A 21174-nucleotide genomic window follows, 5' to 3' on the forward strand; every position below is an offset into this window, starting at 1 on the left:
GGTTCTGCACATTTTATCCCTATATAACAGACTCTCAAACGAAGAGGATATATTTCTTTCTTGGGATGACTCAACTGAAGTTCAGAGTATAAGCTAGCAGGACCACATCTAGAGAGCACTCAGGCTGGGTGCCCATCGGACAAGCCAGTCCCCTACTTATGGCATGTTACAACATGCCTGGTCATCCGATGCCAGCACACCAGGGAGGTTGGCACAGGCGCCAGTATGGGGAGGGTCAAGATGACCCTGAGAATTCAGGAGCTTCCTTTTGTAATGATGTGTTGTCATGTTACCAGTTGGCTTCAAGATCTATCTGGACTGCAATTTATCAATTGGTTATGTCGATGAACTCTGGGTGTTTACTGTTGCCTTGAGTATTTTTTTCTCCTGAGTAAGATTGACTGGCAGAGGCTCCCAGTGTCCCCCACAGATTCCTCTTACCAGGCCTGCGAGCCTAACGTCCAATTTCTGTGACTGTTGACTTCTCCAGAAAACAGCCACCTCACCAGGAGAGGCCTGGGATGTTACCATGTTCCCCAAGTGACCTATGACAGACTGGGGTGGGGTTGTAACAGCTCAGTCTCCTTGCCTCTGGGCAGGACAACTCTTATGTTGTATCTACACACCAATATTCCCTGTGGGATCAGCCTGAAGTTAAGATTCTCCAAAACCATGGTTTTGCCTAGCTTCTCCTCCCACCCTATCCTGTTCCCCTTTCTCTCCTATAGATTTTTTCCTGAAAGCATCCATCAGTAAGTCACCTGTACAAAAACCCCTGCCTCAGGATCTGTGTCTTGGAACTCAGCCTAAAACATCATGTAAGATCTTTGTCAACAAAGACTACAAGTTATACACATGACACTGTAATATTTCTCAAAGCTCAGCTATTCACATACCACCTGTATTATTTTGCCATATTTGCATATTACTCATCCAAGTCTTTACCTAACAGTTGTTTTTAAATAGTTTTCAAACTAACTCTTTAAAAAAAACACTAACCTTGTCCTCTAAAAATATTTCTGAAGCTATGAGATTAAAGTGCTAATGAAGCCCTAACCGGTTTGGCTCACTTGTGTTGGGGTCCAGGGGTTCCCAAAGGTGTGGATGGAGTCAGCAATGAATGAAGGACACGGAGACAGCGTTCAGATGATCAGCCTAGCCAGGTTCTCCAGCCAGGTTCTCTCTTTATTCTCCTGTTACATCTGTATTTATACCATTTGATTTTAATCCTATCCATTCTATTCCAAAGGTTAGGGCGTTTGTTATCTCCATTCCAAGGTCACTACTCTACTGTAAGGTTAAAAAACAAAAACACCCTAAAATATTCTTATAACTGCCATGGGAGTGCATCTTAGTCCTTCCACATAGAGAGATGACTTCATATTTGCAGGAGGCTCTTTGGACTAAACCTAAACTGAGTCCATTACTCATTTCCTCTCCGGCTCTTCTTGTGGCTTTTCTTAGATCTTTTAGGAGATTTTGAGTAGCTCCTGTGTCTATGACTACGGTGATGACTTGGGGACTTGGAGCGGGATTTGTGCCATCTATCTCAGGACCTGCTGTGGTGACGTCTTGGATTCTTGCTCCGATGCCTCTCTCGGCGAGGGGAAGGGCTCCTCCTTTTTGGAGACTGACTCTGCCTTCTGGGAGACCGGCTTCTACTTCTCCTGTAGCGCAGTGTGGGAGAGCGACGGGGCTTGTCCAAGTCTCGGTAGCTTCTCCGGCGGTGATCAGGTGATGACACTCTCTCCAACTTCTCATCCTCTTCTTCCTCTTCTTCACTGGACTCGACATCATCCATGTCCTCTTCTAGAGTGCTAACCTGAGGCTCCAATTGCTCAGCTTCCTCTAGCACATAGCGTTTCTGTAGCCAGGGCAGAATGATATCACAGACTCTCTCACTGTGTAGTAGTTCATCAATGAACTCATCTACGTGCATCAGTTCAAACTCTCCATTTCGGTTCTGGCTCTTAATTTTTCTATAATCATTGTACAGAGGCTCCAAGTATTTGTAGCAATAAATTGCAGTGCCTGTCAGCCTCATATAAAGTGCTCCCAACATGCGTACATACTTGAAATCTTCATTTTTTATAAACTCAACAATGATATCCTTCTCTGGTTGAATCTGAAGCATCTTCAAGGTCAAACACAGAAAGGGAGTTGGCTTTATGTTGCCACCATAGACGCCACCAACAAACCTTAACTCCATGGCTTTATCAACTACAAGTTCAGCCGTAAGTCCAAAGCACTCCTCTTTCCAGTACTTGGACTCATAGATTCGAGTCCGAATGATCTTCTCCACCAGATACTGCGGGTTGGTACCGTGAATGCTGTGGGCATCCTTCACCATGCGGTTCGCATTTTAGAACGCTTTCAGTTCTATTTCTGTCGGGTCCTTTAGTGTGTCATATCCCGGTTAAAAACACACACAAAACAGATACGAAGAAAGATGGAGGAAGTCTCCTTTAAATAGCTCACGTTACCAGCTTGAAATCAGAAATGCTGTAGCGTAGGGAACTTCCTGCCGAGATAAAATCAAGAATAGCCAGGTGGGGTCCAGCCCCAGCAGGTCCAGGGGTTCCCAAAGGTGTGGACGGAGTTGGCAAAGGATGAATGACACAGAGGCAGCATTCAGATGATCAGCAAAGCCAGGTTCTCTAACCAGGTTCTCCAGCCAGGTTCTCTCTCTATTCTCCTGTTACATCTGTATTTATACCATTTGATTTTAATCCTATCCATTCTATTCCAAAGGTTAGGGCATTTGTTATCTCCATTCCAAGGTCACTACTCTACTGTTCTGTTAAGCTACAAGGAATTAACTGAAGGAGATTATCCTACATAAAGATTATGTAGCTTAAGCATGATTGTTCGTAGTTAAGGTGATTAACTACCCGCCTGGCACTTAGTTAAGGGATTTTACTGATTTATTCCCTTCCTTAGTCCTGTTAATCCCTACCTCCAGGGAAAAATCTACCTGGGGAAACAACCTTTCTCGGGGAGGTGGCTCTGGTTATAACACATAGCACTAACAGGGGGCGCAAAAATATTAAGAACAGTATGCCATATACGCCAGGCCCCTTGAAACATGCTGTGCAGATGTTTCTTCCCTGCAGTGACTGTGTCAAGCAGCAAGGATGGACCAGCTTCCAGCATCACTGGATAGAGCATCGGCCTGTGGACTGAAGGGTCCCAGGTTCGATTCTGGTCAAAGGCATGTACCTTGGTTGTGGGCACATCCCCAGTAGGGGGTGTGCAGGAGGCAGCTGATCGATGTTTCTCTCTCATCGATGTTTCTAACTCTCTGTCCCTCTCCCTTCCTCTCTGTAAAAAATCAATAAAAAACATATTTTTTAAAAAGTGCTAATGAAAATGTTAATTCACAGGAAAGTATATGTAGTCATCTAAATATCATCCCATCAACCACCATGTGTGACATGCACTTAGACCACATCTTTAACAACATGATAACATGAAACATGTGCTCCTCTCTGATTTGAAAACCCTGTGTTTATTGCTTTATAGTACTACTGCAGAGCTGTGTCTACGTTGGATGTGGAATAAATTCCTGTTGATTTTTAAAATTCAATAAACATCTTTTATTTCCTCCTAGCCTCTGATCTTGCCAATAGTCCTACGGGAGATTTTCATGACATGAAGTAAAAAGAGGAAAGGAATATTAATTTTTTAAAAGCAGAAAGAATTTTAAAATCCTTTGATACTTCCATTCTATCTTTCATGTTTGGATTTTCCTGGGTCCCTCTGACAACATGCTCTTGTCGCATAGGAACATCTCTCATCATAGGATTAAAGTTTAGTGCAGGGAAAGGAGAGCTGCCAGAAACTCCTACTGCTAGGATGATTGTCTGACATCATGAAGTGCAGATGCTTTTCTCCGAGGAGGAGGACGCATCGGTGACCATCTGCTCAAGTGACTGAGCAGCGCAATGCAGACTCTTGAGATGGTCACCCTTTTCCTCTGAGCTGTGGCCATGCAGTCAGAGTGTGTGCTTGCGTTCTGATCCTCACAGGTGGAGGCTGATGTTAAGATAGTCATGTACCCTGGGCCACTTTATCACGGGTGCGGGGGCCAAAGTCATACAGACAACACAGGGCCTGCCAGGGTGGCTCTTCCTCCTGACTTCTCCCATCGTGACTGCATTGACTTTGTTTTGTTTTTTGAGATAAACAAAGTATTCCAATGTGGAAGGTGATAAGCCAATTCTCAACAAAATACTCCGGGGTCGGAATTTTGCATCTTATCTCCAGCATAATGGTCTTTCTATACCATTCATCCTTCACACATTCCTTCTGAAACAATCTAGTACTGAGGAGATGGAAGCCCGAGGTCCATTATATCTTGAAAAGCAAGCTTTGTACAATAGCAAATATTGCCAAAATCATACATGTTAAACCTAATGGAATAAGTTTAAAATTAGAGACTGAGAAAAAGTAGCACCTATTGGCTAAGAGAAAGAGTGCAGGCTGGGTAAACAAGTTGTCACTTAATTGGATCTTCAAATTCTTCCAAAAATAAAAAAAAAACTATTTTAATATACTACTTGATGTTTTTCTCCATCAGTGTGTATATCATTGAATGATAAAGTCTGCTCACAGCCAAACATGAGCTCCATCAATGTATCAGTTAATCTTTGGTTGTGGGTTTTCCTGGTGCAAGAAAGTATATCATCTTGGTTGTATCCTGACTTTTCATCTGGAAGTGGCAAGGAGTGTTCTTTTATAAGGGATTTGTTTGTATTTCCCAGTAGTTTCATAAGTTTAAACAGTTCAGTATGATCCCAGTATCTGTTCATTTCCAGAAATGTCCTCAGTATTAAAGGTTCAGTCCTAGGTAGATTTCTTTTTTTTCCTTCAGGCTCTTAATTGTATTAGTGACTTGAATGGTTCTTCTTTGCTTCCATCACTCAATAGCTATGACCTTGGGAATCCAATTTTCTCCTTTCTTGTAGCCAGGTAAGCACCACAGCCTAAAGCCAACCCAGTCCTCTCTGGGTTGTGGGATGTGGGTTAAAATACAAAAAAAAAAAATTTAATTGTATATTTAAAATTTTATGCTTATATGCTAGATTAGATCATTGTTATTGAATTTATTGGGGTGACATTGGTTAATAAAATTATACAGGTTTCAGGGGTACAATTCTATAATACCTCATCTGTATATTGTATTGTGTGTTCACCACCCCAAATCAATTCTTCTTCCACCACCATTTCTCCCTCTTTTACATGTTTCTACTTTCCCTCATGCCTCCTTCCCTCTGGCAATCACCATTGTCTATAACCAGGAGATTTTCTTTGCTTAATCCCTTTACCCTTCTCATCAGCACCCAACCCCTTTACTAACAGGTCCTATATGGGTAGATATAGGTGTCCTAATTAGCTCTGTACATAAGACAGGCATGTGTCACACGTGGTCACTGAGGCATTCTGGGGGAAGGGTGTAAGTTCTAAGTGCAGAAGAGATGACAGTGATGGTGTCATGGCAGAGACTGCATGCCATCCTACAAAAAAGAACTTGGCCTGAACATAACACCAATAATTCATAGGCAAACATCAAAAACTGGCAGACACTTCTGTTCCTAGTTAGAGCTCTTTATTAAATGCATCAAGGGGTAGAAACATTGAGGATGTAATCAGATATGACACAAGGGAAGTTAAAATCATTCAAAATTATCCAGGCTATTTGAATCTGTTAGGTGTGTTTTCTGCCTTGAAATCTGAACCATCACAATTAGTAAGACATTTGGAATTTAAGCATCCAGAAAAAATGCAGGCAAACCTTTACAATTTTTTCCACTGATGTTTTGAGCCCCAGGAAACCCAGTTCGCTGATCTTTTCAGTGATAACAAGTGACTCTCGATAATATGCTATCCATAAGACATGTTTCCCAAAATACACAGACTTAATCAGTTCCTTCAAGGTAAAGGTGAGATTTTAACAAAGAGTGAGCACCTACCTGCTTTTAGAAAGAACTTGTCATGCAGAGCACATTTTGGGAACTGCTATTGGCTAATGTTTGTATCATTATGCAATTTTGTTGCTGAAAATGATGTGTGTCATCTATAAAAACTCTCATACCTGCACACTTAAAAATTTGACCACAGACTTATTTAAGCTCTTCCAAACATTTCCAAATAGTTTTGATGGGTTTTGAATCACTTTTTAAAATATAAAAATGCAAAATATTTCCACTTATTGTCAGCAACAATGGTTAGCATCTGGGAAGATAGATGTACGGTAGTTACATTTCAAAAAAAAAAGACTTTTGTGTAGTTGGTGGATGGTGTAGAAAAATCAATATCATAATATAATAAACATGGACAACTATGCACTTCACTTATTTAGATCTATATATATTTGAAGGTATCTTTTTCAAGATGTGGCAGCCATTCAAATCTGTTTTCAAAGTCAAATGAATTTAGGGTCTTTCACTTCTGCCAAAGATTAAGTAATAGTAACCACATTTACCCTCCAGCCTGAAATTATCTTTTAAAAAATAGGTACAATAAATCAAACAATGGTTTTCAAAGCACTGGAATTCAGGCGTAAAGAGCAGTGATTCATGACAAATGGGAAATGAGAAAAGCCCGTAACTGTTCCAGCAGGCTGCCTTCAGTTTCCTGTCAGCAGCTCAAGGAGGAAGGCCAGGTGGAGCCCAGAGAACTCCTGAGTTGAGGGCAGAAGCTGAGCTGAGAGCGTGGGAAGATGGAAGTTGCTAGCATTTGCAGGACTGAGCACCAGAAGAAAGGAGCCCTGCAAAACAAGAGAACCCCAGGTATCTGCAGAGGACAGGTCCTCAAGTGGTCAGCAGAACATTACAGTGCATTCATGTGAGGAAAATACCCGACCCCTGGAAAAAACACCTGAAAAGACTAGAAAGAATAATAGTTAATGCTCACACGCACTAGTGGGAGGTGACCCGCAAGGCTCCCCAAAGCCCTTGTAAATTCCTAAGTGATAAGAGCACTAGGACCATTTTTTGTTCTAATATCTCTTCTGGGAGTGGAGATGGGGGCGGGGTTTGTTACCATTGAACTTGCCTGTCTGGTTGGTGCAGAAGATAGATTCTGGGATAATGATTGTGAATTACTGCAAACTTAATCAGGAGCTGATGCTAATCACAACTGTGCTTAGAACATCGTATCTTTATTAGAGAAACTGAGCACAGCTTTTGGCTCCTAGTATGCAGCTATTCTGAATATGGAAATATCTTTTCTGTCTGCAGGGCTTCTACCCAATAACCATTTGTAAACTTTAAAAAAAAGTCTTATTCAATGCTCTGATATCCTATCCAACCAGGATACCTTTATGGACTGGAAAACGCAGCAATAGACTCTTCCTACAGTTCAGGGGTGTTTCATGTATCCCATCACCCAGAAAAACCAAGCAGTAGGATTGTCTGATGAGTACTCATATGGCAGCAGCTGGCATACTGCTCCTTAGATGTTGTAATGCTGTCTAGTGGAATATGGTATATGTCTTCAACCAAGCAATACATAATATATGGAACTATTTACACAAATCTATCAGGAATGGAGGTTATGCAGAGTCCCAACAACTTAGCTGACCCTTCACCAGGAGCAGCTGCTGGCCCTGCCCCACCACAGAGTGCCCGACTTGCCAACCACGTGACGTCAAAGCTGAATCCCTCAATGGCACCATCATCCATGCTCTGGCCATGCTACCTGGTGGCAGGTTGATTACATTGGAACCCTCCCTGTCAGGGCCAGCCTGACAGGTTGAACCGGGCTGAGGTAGGGAGGTGGAAATTGAGAAAAGAAAGACAGGAGAGTGGGATCAGGAGGACTACAGGTCAATCGAGGAACTGCAGCAAGTTTATTAACCACGCAATGCCTTTTATACACAAAACACTGAATAGGAGGTCTGTCAAGAGGAATGTATTCTTTGTTCCTCTTAATCTCTAAGGGAGGGACAGAGCAGAAGGACAAATTCTCCGTACAGCAAATCTCAGTAAATAGTTACAGACTTCTTGGTAAGCCATGAAAGGCTGTTCTCATTCTACAAAGGTTGCTCTCATTCTGATAACCGCCATCCAAACAAGTCTGGGAAAACTGTGTGGGTAAGGGTCCCAGCCTTGCTAGCCCCTTCAGGTGCAAGGACCATGTCAGCTTACACCCGATCTCCAACACCTCCAAACCTGGGGGTCAGGGTCAGTACTTTGTCTTCTGGGAGTGGTTGCCTTTTCTCCAATCCAAATGTTCTCCATCATTATTTTGTCTTTATATCATTTCCAGCTTATTCTCTATTCTCTGCAGGACGTGCGTTTTCTGTCATGCTGAGGTGAAGCAGGAAGGAATGTGCTTGACTCCCTTTGGTGGAAAGGGTTGCCTCCTCATTGGAAATCAAGCTGAAAATCGATCCACTTCAGTTGTATCCTGTGTATTCCGTGTGTCATGTCGTGTGTGTTCTCATTATCTAGCTTCCTAGCAACGGTATTCAAACAAACAGGCTTCAATATTGTAGGTAAAAATTACAGTAAAGATATGACAGATTAAAGTGTAGGTTATTTTTTCTGGAATTTTATATTTTATGGCAGTTAACTTAAAATTTTGTAATTTGCTGTGATTTCTTTTTCTCATTCTAAATATATATTTACTTTCACACATAATTTTGTACTTTCAAATATATATTTACTTTCACACATAATTTTGTATTTTCTATTTTAAATTCTTTTTCTTTAAAAAAGGTCCCCCAAATCTTATAAGCTTTGGGGCCTTGGACCTACCTCTGGGCTCTGAGCTTGCTTAGTGTCAGTAGACAGGGTCATTTCTTCGTCACCAACACACATTGCCAGGCCATCACCATATAAAGGGCCCAGGATGGTCAGTCAGTTCTATTGTTAAGATGACTTGGGAATTTTATTTAGTTGCTTCTAGAGCAGTGGTTCCCAACCTTTTTTGGGCCATGACCCACCTAAGCATCTCTAAAATCCTGATGCACCCTCCCCCACCCCGTGACATATAATTCTTATTATTCAAAAGATGAACTCCTATTCACATGGAGGAAGCCTAACAGGCCATTAACTTAATCTAAACAAGCTTCCAAAGAACATGTCATTCATGAAAGAGAAAAATAAAAGAACATAAGGACAGCTGAAGTACTAAGGAAGAAATCACTAAGAAATTGTTAAAAAAAAAATGAAGTGATATGAAAAAATAGCAAATAAATTTTCAAAACATATAATAGAGAACTGAAATGCATAAATGTGTCACAACATATATTTATACTAGAGGCCCAGTGCACAAAAATTTGTGCACTCGGGGGTAGGGGGTCCCTCAGCCTGGCCTGTGCCCTCTCGTAGTCTGGGACGCCTCGCTGGCTTAGGCCTGCTCCCCAGGGGATTGGGCCTAATATGGCAATCAGACATCCCTCTGGCAGCCTGGCAGCCCTTGGGGGATGCCCACTTGCCATCAGGGAGCAGATCTAAGCTGCAGTCAAACATCCATAGAGCTGCTGAGGAGGCAGGAGAGGCTCCCACCACCACTGCTGTACTGGCAGCCATCAGCCTGGCTTGTGGCTGAGCAGAACTCCCCATGTGGGAGCGCCCTGACCACCAGAGGGCAGCTCCTGCATTGAGCGTCTGACCCCTGGTGGTCAGTGTGTGTCATAGTGACCAGTCATTCCCAGTCCTTCTGCTGTTAGGGTCAGTTTGCATATTACCCTTTTACTATATAGGATAGAGGCCTGGTGCACATGTGGGGGCCAGCTGGTTTGCCCTGAAGGGTGTCCCGGATCAGGGTGGGGGTCCCACTTGGGTGCCTGGCCAGCCTGGATGAGGGGCTGATGGCTGTTTGCAGCTGGTCGCACCCCTTTAGGGTGGGGGTCCCCACTGGGGTGCCTGGCCAGTCTGGGTGAGGGGCTGAGGGCTGTTTTCAGGCTGGCGGGTGACTGAAGCTCCCAACCTCTCCTTTTTTTCTTTTATTCTTGGATTTATTTACCTTCTATGGCTGTCACTGGAGCTGAGAGCCAGCTTTAGCTCTGAGGCCTGCTCCAGCTTGAGGCCTTGGCTGCTGAAAGCAGGAATCTAGGGTTTGTTTGGGTTCTATAATTGCAAAATTGTTTTGATCCTGCTCGCTCCAGCTCTGACGGCTGAAAGCAGGTATCTGGGTTTTGTTTAGCTTCTATAATTGCAACATTGTTTCTTAGAATGCAGCTCAGAGGCCAGCAGCAGCAGGCGGGGAACCTTGGCTTCCTCCATCACTGGAGCAAGCAAGCCTCCTGTTCACTTCAGCTGCCTGGCTGCCAGCTGCCATCTTGGTTGGCAGTTCATTTGCATATCGCCCTGATTAGCCAATGGGAAGCATGTCGGAGGTACGGTTAATTACCATGTTTGTCTATTATTAGATAGGATACTGTATATGAGGCCCCTAGAACCATAAGCAATGCAAAAAATGCACTGTTAATAACTCATTATTGAATTGCCCCCATTAAAAATCAAATTGCCCCCCTGTGGGGCGTGTGCCCCATGCTGGGAACCACTGTTCTAAGGGATCAGAAATAAAATTGCTCAGATCCGAACTTCCAGGACTCACAACGTCCCCAAGCGCTGAGGTATGATTCATCACCCACAAATAAAATTGAGTCTATTTCAATATTCTGACTAGAACAACACAGAAGGATTTTTAAATATTTATTTATTTTTGAAGAAAACTTGGCTGCCTTACACTTGTTTCTCAACTGCAAACATGCTTTTAGTCCTCAGCACCAATTTTCTGAAATCTTTTGTTAATTATTTGGTAACATTTCACATAAAATAAGGAGACACCAAAGCACTTTCAATTCTCTCCAATATGATTTGAGGGTAGATATAAATGAATAACTTTCTCTTTGTGTGGGAATAAATTATCGTGCTCTGAGATTTAAAATATCAGAAAGGATGAGTACCAAAAAAATGCCCTAGAGTAAAAATGTGTGCTTGCTTGAATAAGAAATAATATAAAAGGTGTTTTATTCTGTATGTCTTGGAGTCAAATCATGTATAGATTGTGTGTGTGTGTGTGTGTGTGTGTGTAAAAGAAAATGACCAAGAAACGTTTCTTGTTTTCCTACCATCACCATTTCTGTTAACCATGAGAGGTTTAATGGAGACATCTTCTTGCCTCCATTATTCTGATACAGATGTCATTAACTTCTCTCAGACATATTTTTAATTGCTGTTAGTTTCTACTGAAATTCATAATCCTGAGGGAAAGTTAAACTCACTGAAGGATCTTTTTGGCTTTATTGCAGAATACTAAGCAGCATAAATGGCTGATACTGACATAATTAATAATACTGCATGCAAAGAAATATATTCCAAGGGACTGGCAAAGAATTAAATTATTACATATTATGCAGAATAACATATATTTTCTAAGTTATTGCCACTCCAGTGCTATATTCTGCAGCAATAGTTTTTTTTTTTTTCAAAACATGGACAGAGAATAGCTTATTTACAACTCAAAAATTCAGTCACCGTTATACTTGTATTTTGTCATAACTGCTGAAGTACAATTAACCAACTAAGATCATGGCATTTTCTTAGTACTGTGGAGCTAGTCTGAAGAATTTTTTCTTTTTTAAAAAAAATATGTTTTTATTGATTTCAGAAAGGAAGGGAGAGAGACAGATAGAAACATCAATGATAAGAGAGAATCATTGATTGGCTGCTTCTTGCATGCCCCCTACTGGGGATCAAGCCCACAACCCGGGCATGTGTCCTTGACCATGGGACCCTTCAATATGCAGGCTGATGCTCTATCCACTGAGTCAAACCGGCTAGGCCTGAGGAACATTTTTCTACAAATGTTTATTCTGATAAAATATATATGACTAAGCTTTTAAAATCTCTTTCAAATGCATTAATTCTGTTTCCACTTATAGCCCCAATATTTCCATGTGGTTAGTAATTCATCCATTCATTTGAAAATTAATCTGTAATCTTACCAATATTTTATAATTGGTGGCCTTTCTGCATATTACTATTTAGTGTGAAATTTTTATATACTATAAAGTGAATGGGTTCATTAAACATATTCTCAATGTAAATTCTTTTCCAGCATTGTGAAAGTATGAAAGAATAAATGTGAAAACTTCCTTCTTTATCCATTCTGTGAGTTATACTGCTTTCCATATGGGTTGCTTTTGTGGGGGTCAAAAAATAATTTTCCTCCTGTCTTTCTAAATTATTTTGCCTAAGCTGAAAATCAAATTAAACTGAGGCAGATTAACAGAACAAAGTGTCCAAAATTAATGATGGATGTACATGTGGGCGTCCCATCTATATATATAAAGCCAGAACAACCAGAGACCAGAACACCAGGCCCCTCGCCCAGGCTGGCCCGCCCCCCAGGGAGCGGTTAGGGGTTCCCCTAGGCCAGTGGAGGGCAAACTGCGGCTCGGCAAACCGAGCTCACGAGCCACATGCGGCTCTTTGGCCCCTTGAGTGTGGCTCTTCCACAAAATACCACGTGCGGGCGCGCACATACAGTGTGACTGAAACTTTGTGGCCCATGCACAGAAGTCGGTATTTTGTGGAAGAGCCACACTCAAGGGCCCAAAGAGCCGCATGTGGCTTGCCAGCCGCAGTTTGCCGAGCCGCAGTTTGAGGACCACTGCCTAGGCAATGCGATAGGGTGCGAGTTTGATGGGGAAAGTGGGAGAAATAGAGGGGAAGGTCTTAAGGGTCTGTGGGGTTGGGGTGGTCCGTCTGGGGTAGGTTTGGAGTGCGCTGGGGAAGGAAGAGGAAGATCCAATTGGAAAACGGCCCAGCACAGTACCTTTCTCATTGCGAACCAGGACGGCGCCAGCTGTGGACTGGATGGGCGGTTGTCTCATGAGTGCGCTTGGGACCGACATGTTCATGGCGGCAGCAGTTCTCCCGAAACTTCACTGATTCAAATAGGAAACAGCTATCAACCTCAAAGACCAGAAAAATCCTCTCCAACTAGAGGTCCTGGACTCCCAACGCGACTGAAGGAAACACCACTGAAGGAGGAGCTAGAGAAAGCGGAAGTATGTGACCAGAGGATCCTGGGATTGAGGAGGACGCCTGGGCGACCAGAGGATTGTGGGATTGAGGAGGACGCCTGGGTGACCAGAGGATTGTGGGATTGAGGAGGATGCCTGGGTGCCTAGAGGATTGTGGGATTGAGGAGGACGCCTGGGCGCCTAGAGGATTGTGGGATTGTGGAGGACACCTGGGAACCTACCGCTAGAATGTGAGCCTGTTATTGCGCATGTACATAGTCAGCCCTGTAGTCCTCAGTCTCGCAGTATTTGGACGTGACTTCTGGCGGGAAATTATTTCTATTGAGGTTTGCTGTTCCCTTGCAGCCAGGAAGATCAGAATTAAAGGTTTTGTTTGAAGCGGAGGGCAAGAGCCCCCAGTAGGACCAGCTCTAGGAGGAGTACACACACACCTCCCAGGAACTGCAGAAAAAGCGCACCACAATCAAAGCCTTCAATGAAGCCATCAAGATCTTCAAAGAGCAAGGCCAGACTCAAGAGAAGTGCAGAAAGGAGTATCTGGAGCGCTTTCAGGGTGAGAGCAATGAAAAGAGATGCAGAGGATCCTGCTGAGCTCAGAACCGCTCAAGTCTCACATCGCCAAGATCCACGAGAGCCGCACGAAGCTGGAACAGGAGCTGCGGACACAGGCCTTGGACAACCGGGAGATCCATAAGCGCATGAACAGCCTGAAGCCGGACCACATGCATCTGCGCAAGATCCGAGACCAGTACCTGGTATGGCTCCCCCAGGAAGGTGCCCGGCAGAAGAAAATCAAGTGGTTGGGAATCAAAAATGAGACTGAAGACCAGTACGCACTGATGGAGGATGAGGATGACCTCCCCCACCTTGAGGAAGGAACCTGGTATGTGGGCAAGATCAACCGCACGCAGGCTGAGGAAATGCTGACCGGCAAGCGGGATGTACCTTCCTCATCCGTGAGAGGGGTCAGTGGGGCTGCTATGCCTGCTCGGTGGTGGTGGATGGCAATACCCAGCACTGTGTCATCTACCGCCAGGCCACTGGCTTGGGTTTTGCAGAGCCCTACAACCTGAATGGGTCTCTGAAGGAGCTGGTGCTGCATTACCAGCACACCTCCCTCGTGCAACACAACGATGCACTTACCATCACACTGGCACATACCCTGCCAGCCCCAGGCCCCGGGCCCCCCTCCTACAGCCCACTGACTCATACAGAGCAGGACTCCATCTTTCTGTCTGTCTGTCTCTCTTCTTTGTGAATCTTTCTCTGTCTCAATCTCTCTCTTGCTTTCTCTGAGTCTCTCTCTTCCTCTCACTCTTTCTATCCCCATCTCTGTCCTCTCTGTCTCTCTTAGTCTCTGTACCTCTAAGTCTCTGTTAGAGGAGCATACCTCCTCCACCCCATGCCCCCTGTCCCCACGGGCACTGCCCTCCCCTGGCTCTGACTGCCCCCACCAGTTCCTACCTCAAGCTCCCCCTGCCTGGACCTGCCATGTTTACAAAGGCCCCTGGGGTGCTCAGCCCCAGCCTGGTGCCTTGTGCCTTGATTTTTAAGCCATAGACCTGGGGTCAGGGCAGGAAGAAGGCAGGAAGGAACCTTGCTGGGCCACTTTGAAGAACCTTTGGGCCTGGGCCCGGGTGGGTCTTGCCCCACAGACCCAACTTCCCCTCCAAACCCTGAAGTGAAACCTGTACTGGTTACCCGTTACCTCCACATGGAGCTGCTGCCCAGAAGCCCTCCTCCCCCAAAAGCAAAATTATTAAAAATAACCTCAAGAGCTGGGCCCTCTCTGACCCCAGGCTTCCCAGGAACCAAGGCTGCTGCAGGTACTGCTGGGCCAGCCCAGAGGCACCGCTGCCCACAGCACCTCTGCTCGATGCAGTTTCTAGGCTTCTCCTTGATCATGTTCTGATTTTGTTTCCTTGACTGTAAACCCATTTTCTCCTCTTTTGGGACAAGAACTCTGGTTTTCTATGCTGCCTTGGGGCCCCCTCCTGCCCGCCCAGCTAGGCTGGCAGGTGGGTTTTGTATGGTACATTGATACTGATGTGGATATAAAACATTGAACTCAAAAAAAGGAAAATGGGATAGTGATGAATAAGAAACTTTGGAGACAGTGAACGGCAGTTTGTCCAGACTGTTGAGAACTAAGAATTAGAGTTTAATTGGGATATAAATCCTGCTAATAGCACCTGATGCCTGAAATCTGAGCACTCTACTTTTAGGTGTTCAAGTTCAAGTTTTTGGAGACTGCCTATTAAAACATTCCTGGTTGGAAGTATTTGTATAGAAGCCCACAAGTATTAAGTATTTGCTGTGTTTACCATGCTTAGCTCTCTGTAAGGAATATGGAATAATGTTAAATGCCTCATGTTCTCAAGAAGCTTGACTTTTAAAATAAAAAATAAAGAAGAAATATAATTATTAAAAATAAAAAAATAAGCTTGAGTTTTAGGGGTGAAATCAGGCAACCAGGCGAGCGGTTAGCAGCCAGTGGTCCCAGATTGCGAGAGGGATATCCGACTGCCGGTTTAGGCCTGGTCTGTGGGATCAGGCCTAAACCAGCAGTCAGACATCCCCTGAAAGGTCCCAGATTGTGAGAGGGTGCAGGCCAAGTGGAGGGACCACCCCCCTGCATGAATTTCATGCACCGGGCCTCTAGTAAGAATATAAGACCAAGGGTGCACATTGGGTGGTTGAGCTTTATATGTCATTCTGAACTAAGAAGGGGTTGTGGTTTGGGATTTCAAAAGGCAGGAAGGCGATTCATATGCAAATGAAAAAGCAAATATTTGGTAAATAAAAGCTTGTTGGGTCATCTTTAACAATGGGACATAGTGAGGACTTTGAACATATAGACCTTGCTAGGTTCCACTCTGTCAAATGCTAGTTTATAATAAACTATAGTTGTCTGATGAATCTTTCTTCCTGGCACAGGTCCTCCATTTAAATTCCTTTTAGGCAGGTAAAGGGGGAGAGTCAACTGTTCTTTCTGAGTTTTTAAAAATAACCAGGTTAGCCTGACCAGCAGGCTCAGTGGTTGAGCATAGACCTATGAACTAGGAGGTCACAGTTCAATTCCAGTCAGGGCACATGCCTGGGTTGTGGGCTCAATCCCCAGTAGGGGGTGTGAGAAGGCAGCTGATCAATGATTCTCTCTCATCATTGATGTTTCTATCTCTCTCTCCCTCTCCCTTTGTCTCTGAAATCAATAAAAATATATTTAAAAAACAAAACAAAACAAAACAGGTTAAAATAGTCAATATCTCAAAGAGGCATATTTTCCATGTCAAATTCTGCTCTCCTTCTCCCTCTGTAATCCTATATAATCCTACATAATAAAAGCCTAATATGCAAATTGACTGAACGGCTGGTCGCTATGACACGCACTGACCACCAGGGGGCAGTCGCTCAATGCAGGAGCTGCCCCCAGACTGCAGGCTCCAGGCCAGCCAAGGCAGGTGCCAGCAGGGGTCCCCTGATTGACCCACTGGCCACCCCAGAGATTGGCCCTGATCGCCGGCCAGGTCTAAAGACCCTACCCATGCACGAATTTCCTGCACCGGGCCGCTAGTCTATTATAAGCAACACTGCTAAGACCATTTCTTTCTATCTACCTTGTGGAGGGTCTTTAGGATAGATACATAGATGTAAATTAGCTGAGGCAAAGAGCATGAATAGTTCATATTTTGATTAATTCCTTGAAATGAGCCCCTACATTTATTCTACACCCAGTATTTTATGGTTTTTTTTTACACCCTTAGAAACACTAGATTATATAATTTAAATTAATGAAATATATCATATATATCCAATACATACATTATAATTGGCATTTTCCTGATTACCAAAGAGGTTGACCATATTATCATTTTTTGTTTATTTTGTTTCTGTGGGTTATAGCTTAGTATTTACCAAATTAGAAATTTAAACAGGTTGAATTATAAAATACTCACTTGTTAATTCATTTAAAAACATTAAATCTAATACATGTTAATGTAAATAACATGTTTAGAAAAAATAATGGTTTTAAAACAAAAAATAGTGAAAATGTGGCATTGTTTCATATTTTTGCATAACATTTTTATGTTTGATTTAATATAAATTGCCTGAATTAGTATTACTATTTCTTCATTTTATCTGTTGAAACATGTTTTTTTGGTTAAAATATATGAAGAAAATTCAGTCCCATACAGATATGTTCTTAGATAAGGGAGGAATCATTAATACCCTTTTTACTTACTTTTATTTTTTCCATCGTCATTTATCCCCTCTATGCCCTCTTCACCTCCCCACTCCCCACTCCAATCACCACACTGTTGTCTATGCCCATGAGTTTCCTCTCTCTTGTTTTTTCCTTTTTGCTCAATCTCTCCACCCCTCCAGTACCTTCTCCCCTCACCCCCAACCTCACTGAGCTGTCTGCCTGCTCTCTATCTATAGTATGAGTTGGTCTCTATTTAGCTTGGGTCAGTTTGTTCATTAAAATCCACATATGAGTAAAATCATATGATAATTCTTTCTCTGACTGGCTTATTTCACTTAATATAATGTTCTCTAGGCCCATGCATGCTGTCGCAAAGGGTAAATTCTTCCTTTACCCTTTTTTATCCACTCATCTACTGATGGACACTTGGGCTGCTTCCAAATAATCCTAAATTTTTCTTTGCTAATATACCAAAACTTGACAAGCTATAGTATTTTAAAGGTTAGTGATAATGTGGAAGCGGAAACTGTATAAATGTACTTTCATACTCTATGGCATTAACTATATGGACTCATCCTGTATTTTTTATTAATTCTTATCCTTGCATGCTTTTGTAATATTTTCCATTGGTTATTTAGAACATATTGGTTCTTGTGGATCTTCCAAATATGACATATATCTTTATATAACAGAAAAAGTTAACATCTTTTAATATTATCACTAATATCACCAGAGATCTTTAAATATTAAAAAGCTGTCCAGCTCATAGTGGCAAATGCAAAATTCCATTATTTTGGGTGGTGGTGGAACTTGAAAAGCTTATTCCAGTTTTCCCTTATTTATACTTTTAATGGCAATAGGATCTATAGTGATATTCCTATTTTATTACTAATATTGGTTAATTTTCTTCTCTTCCAGGTATCTATGTTTATGCAAACCTGATTCTTGACTCTGTTCTGTTTCACTAGTCCAGTGGTTCTCAACCTTCTGGCCCTTTAAATACAGTTCCTCATGTTGTGACCCAGCCATAAAATTATTTTCGTTGCTACTTCATAACTGTAATGTTGCTACTGTTATGAATCCTAATGTAAATATCTGATATGCAGGATGGCCTTAGATGACCCCTGTGAAAAGGTAGTTCGACAGCCAAAGGGGTCGAGACCCACAGGTTGAGAACCGCTGCACCAGTCTATTTGTTTATATCTGTTCCAATCACATACTTTCTTAACTCTTGTAGCCTTGCAAGTATTTTATAATATCTGCTAAGAATTGTCCTCTACTTTTTCTTCCTTCCACTTTCTCTTCTTTTTCTCTTTCTTTTTTCTTTTTATTATTTCCCCTTCCTCCTCTTTTCTTCTTCTTACAGTAGTTTGCCAATAATTGGTTATATGATTCTTTTATTTTATTTTATTGATTTTTTACAGAGAGGAAGGGAGAGGGATAGAGTTAGAAACATCAATGAGCGAGAAACATCAATCAGCTGCTTTCTGCACAACCCCCACTGGGGAATCGAATGATGCCCTTTACTCTTTACTCTTGGAGCTACTAATTCTTGTAGATCTCCATGATTCATATCAACTACTATTGGGCTTTCAATCCTAAACTAGATACACTGGCCTATCCTGGATATTAAGAGTCCTTGTCATTTTCATTTGCTTAAATATAAACCCTCAGTGTTACTTATTGTCATTTTTCAGATGATAACTGCAAGGTGAGGTAAACATTTAAAAAAGAGCTTCAGCCCTGGCCAGGTAGCTTTCAGATTGTCAAGGTCATTGCCAAAGGACCCCATGACTGGAATCGAACCTAGGACCCTTCAGTCCTCAGGCTGACACTCAATCCACTGAGCCAAACCGGTCAGGGCTGGTTATATGATTCTCCATAAAAATTTAGATATAATGTTTCAAGTTACACACACACACTCCAAAAGAAGACAATAGCAGAAGAGATGACCAAGAGAAATGAATACATATGTCCACAGGGATTTGTACAATAATATTCAAAAGCATCTTTCTTCATAGACAGCCAAACACTGAAAATAACCCAAATGTCCATCAACAACAGAATAAATATATATGTCAAGGTAGATTCATAAAATGAAATTTACTAGTACTACTAAGTACTACAAAAGAACAAACTACTGTTATACACAGCAATATAGGTGAAACTTAAAAACATTATTTGGAAAAAAGTAGCCACTTATAGGATGAGAGAAATCAAAACAGTGGTTGCACTAAGGAGGCAGGTGAGGTATTTAAATGCAAAAGCGCAAAGGGGAAATACTAGGGTGTTGGAGATTTTTCCATATATTGACTAGAATGGTGGTTACCTGAGTGTTAAAACCCACAAAATTGTATCCTCAAGATCTGAGCAATTTGTTCATTGTAAATTGCTCATTAATCAAAAGTGCAATCCACTTCTATAAAAATTCATGGGTTCAGAAATCATAATGAAAACTACAAATTATTTTGAACTTGGTAATATCACAACTTGTGAGACAGCTGAATTAGAGGAAAACTTATAATGTAGAAAAATACTAGAAAATTAAATATTGCATTTGTTTTCAAACAAGTTAGTTCTTTATTTTTTCCAACAAAATGTGGGATTCATGAACTATAGTTTATTTTTAATTTTCAATGTCTTTGTCTTTATTCATTTTATCTTATTCTATTTTACAAAGGTATGCTCTTTTATTAGTCACTTCAAAAAACCACCTGGAATCCTAAGTTATGCTATTATTATATGACTTTTATATATAACTAGAGGCCCAGTGCACGAAATTCGTGCACTCATGGGGGTAGTCCCTCAGTCCGGCCTGCACCTTCTCACAGTCCAGGAGCCCCCTGATTGATTGCCCTGCCGGCCGGTGACCTGCACCTCCCTCTGCGGGGCAACCATGGGGTGACGGCGGGGCCCCAAATCAATTGCATCGCACCTGCCTTGCCTGGCCTGGGCCAGTGGGTGTCATAGCATGGTTGTCCGGATGGTCGTTCCACTGTTCGGCTGTTCAGTCGATTTGCATATTATGCTTTTATTATATAGATTTTAGGAGCTTTTTGTTTTATGTTTGCTTCTCTGTTGCTGTCTTCTTTCAACTTTCCTTGGTTTTGTTTTATTTTATGTTTGATAACCTTTGAAGTTACTCATTTATTTTTAAGTGTGTGCAACACCCAAATACAGACCAGCAAATTTCAGGGCATTTGTTATCTTCCACACTTGAGAGGGTAGATGTAACTTTCATGAACAATTCATGGAAAGTTTGATGTGTAGTTATTGATCTCTCAGCATTCCTAAGTATGTCTTTCTCACCAAGTGCAAGTAATGACATTTAAAAATGCTTGTTTCTGGGCTTCAAGGGTGGATCTGCAGTCTCTGAGGCAGAAATTTTCTATATTAATAATTTCTAAACTCCATTGCCAGAAGCATGAGGCTTCTAACTACTTCTTATCAGCTTCGGGGCTTTCTCAGCGCCTGGCATATGCTTGAGGTTTTCTGTGAGTAGGCAAATGTTCCTCATGTTGATTTGGATCTTTACTTTTACTCTCTGCTCCAGTTCCATTTTGTGACTCAGTAAACAGGAGGTAATTTCACGCTTTATGAAAACTTGGAGTGATTGTGGATATTTTGTTTTTAAGAAATGGAAATGCAGATTGTTTAGTAGCTGCTGTTATTGATATTATGCCACACTGTAATTTAATGTCAACCTTGGCATTTTAAAGTGCCAAGGCTAAAGGGAAGATTAAGAAGGGCCGTGCATTACCAAAGCAAATGAGTCACTTTCACTGAGTCTTTGTCAACACAGCCACCTAATTTGTGAGGCCCAGGGAGTCTAGGAATTGTCTGGAAATAAATTTTCTGAAGCTCCTTTTAAACATTTTTATTATTTTGAGAGAGAGAGAGAGAGAGAGAGAGAGAGAGAGAGAGAGAGAGACTGATCATTTTACTGTTCCTCTTATGTACC

General features: G+C 42.2%; 2 pseudogenes; one reads left to right on the forward strand and one right to left on the reverse strand.

Moving 5' to 3' along the window:
* Positions 1-1346: 1346 nt before the first annotated feature.
* LOC102416828 lies at positions 1347-2362 on the reverse strand (annotated as a pseudogene).
* Positions 2363-8138: 5776 nt separating this feature from the next.
* Positions 8139-20699, forward strand: LOC102417150 (annotated as a pseudogene).
* The last annotated feature ends 475 nt before the right edge of the window (positions 20700-21174 follow it).

Source organism: Myotis lucifugus, unplaced genomic scaffold (assembly GCF_000147115.1).
Source record: "Myotis lucifugus unplaced genomic scaffold, Myoluc2.0 scaffold_10, whole genome shotgun sequence".
Taxonomy (NCBI): Eukaryota; Metazoa; Chordata; class Mammalia; order Chiroptera; family Vespertilionidae; genus Myotis; species Myotis lucifugus.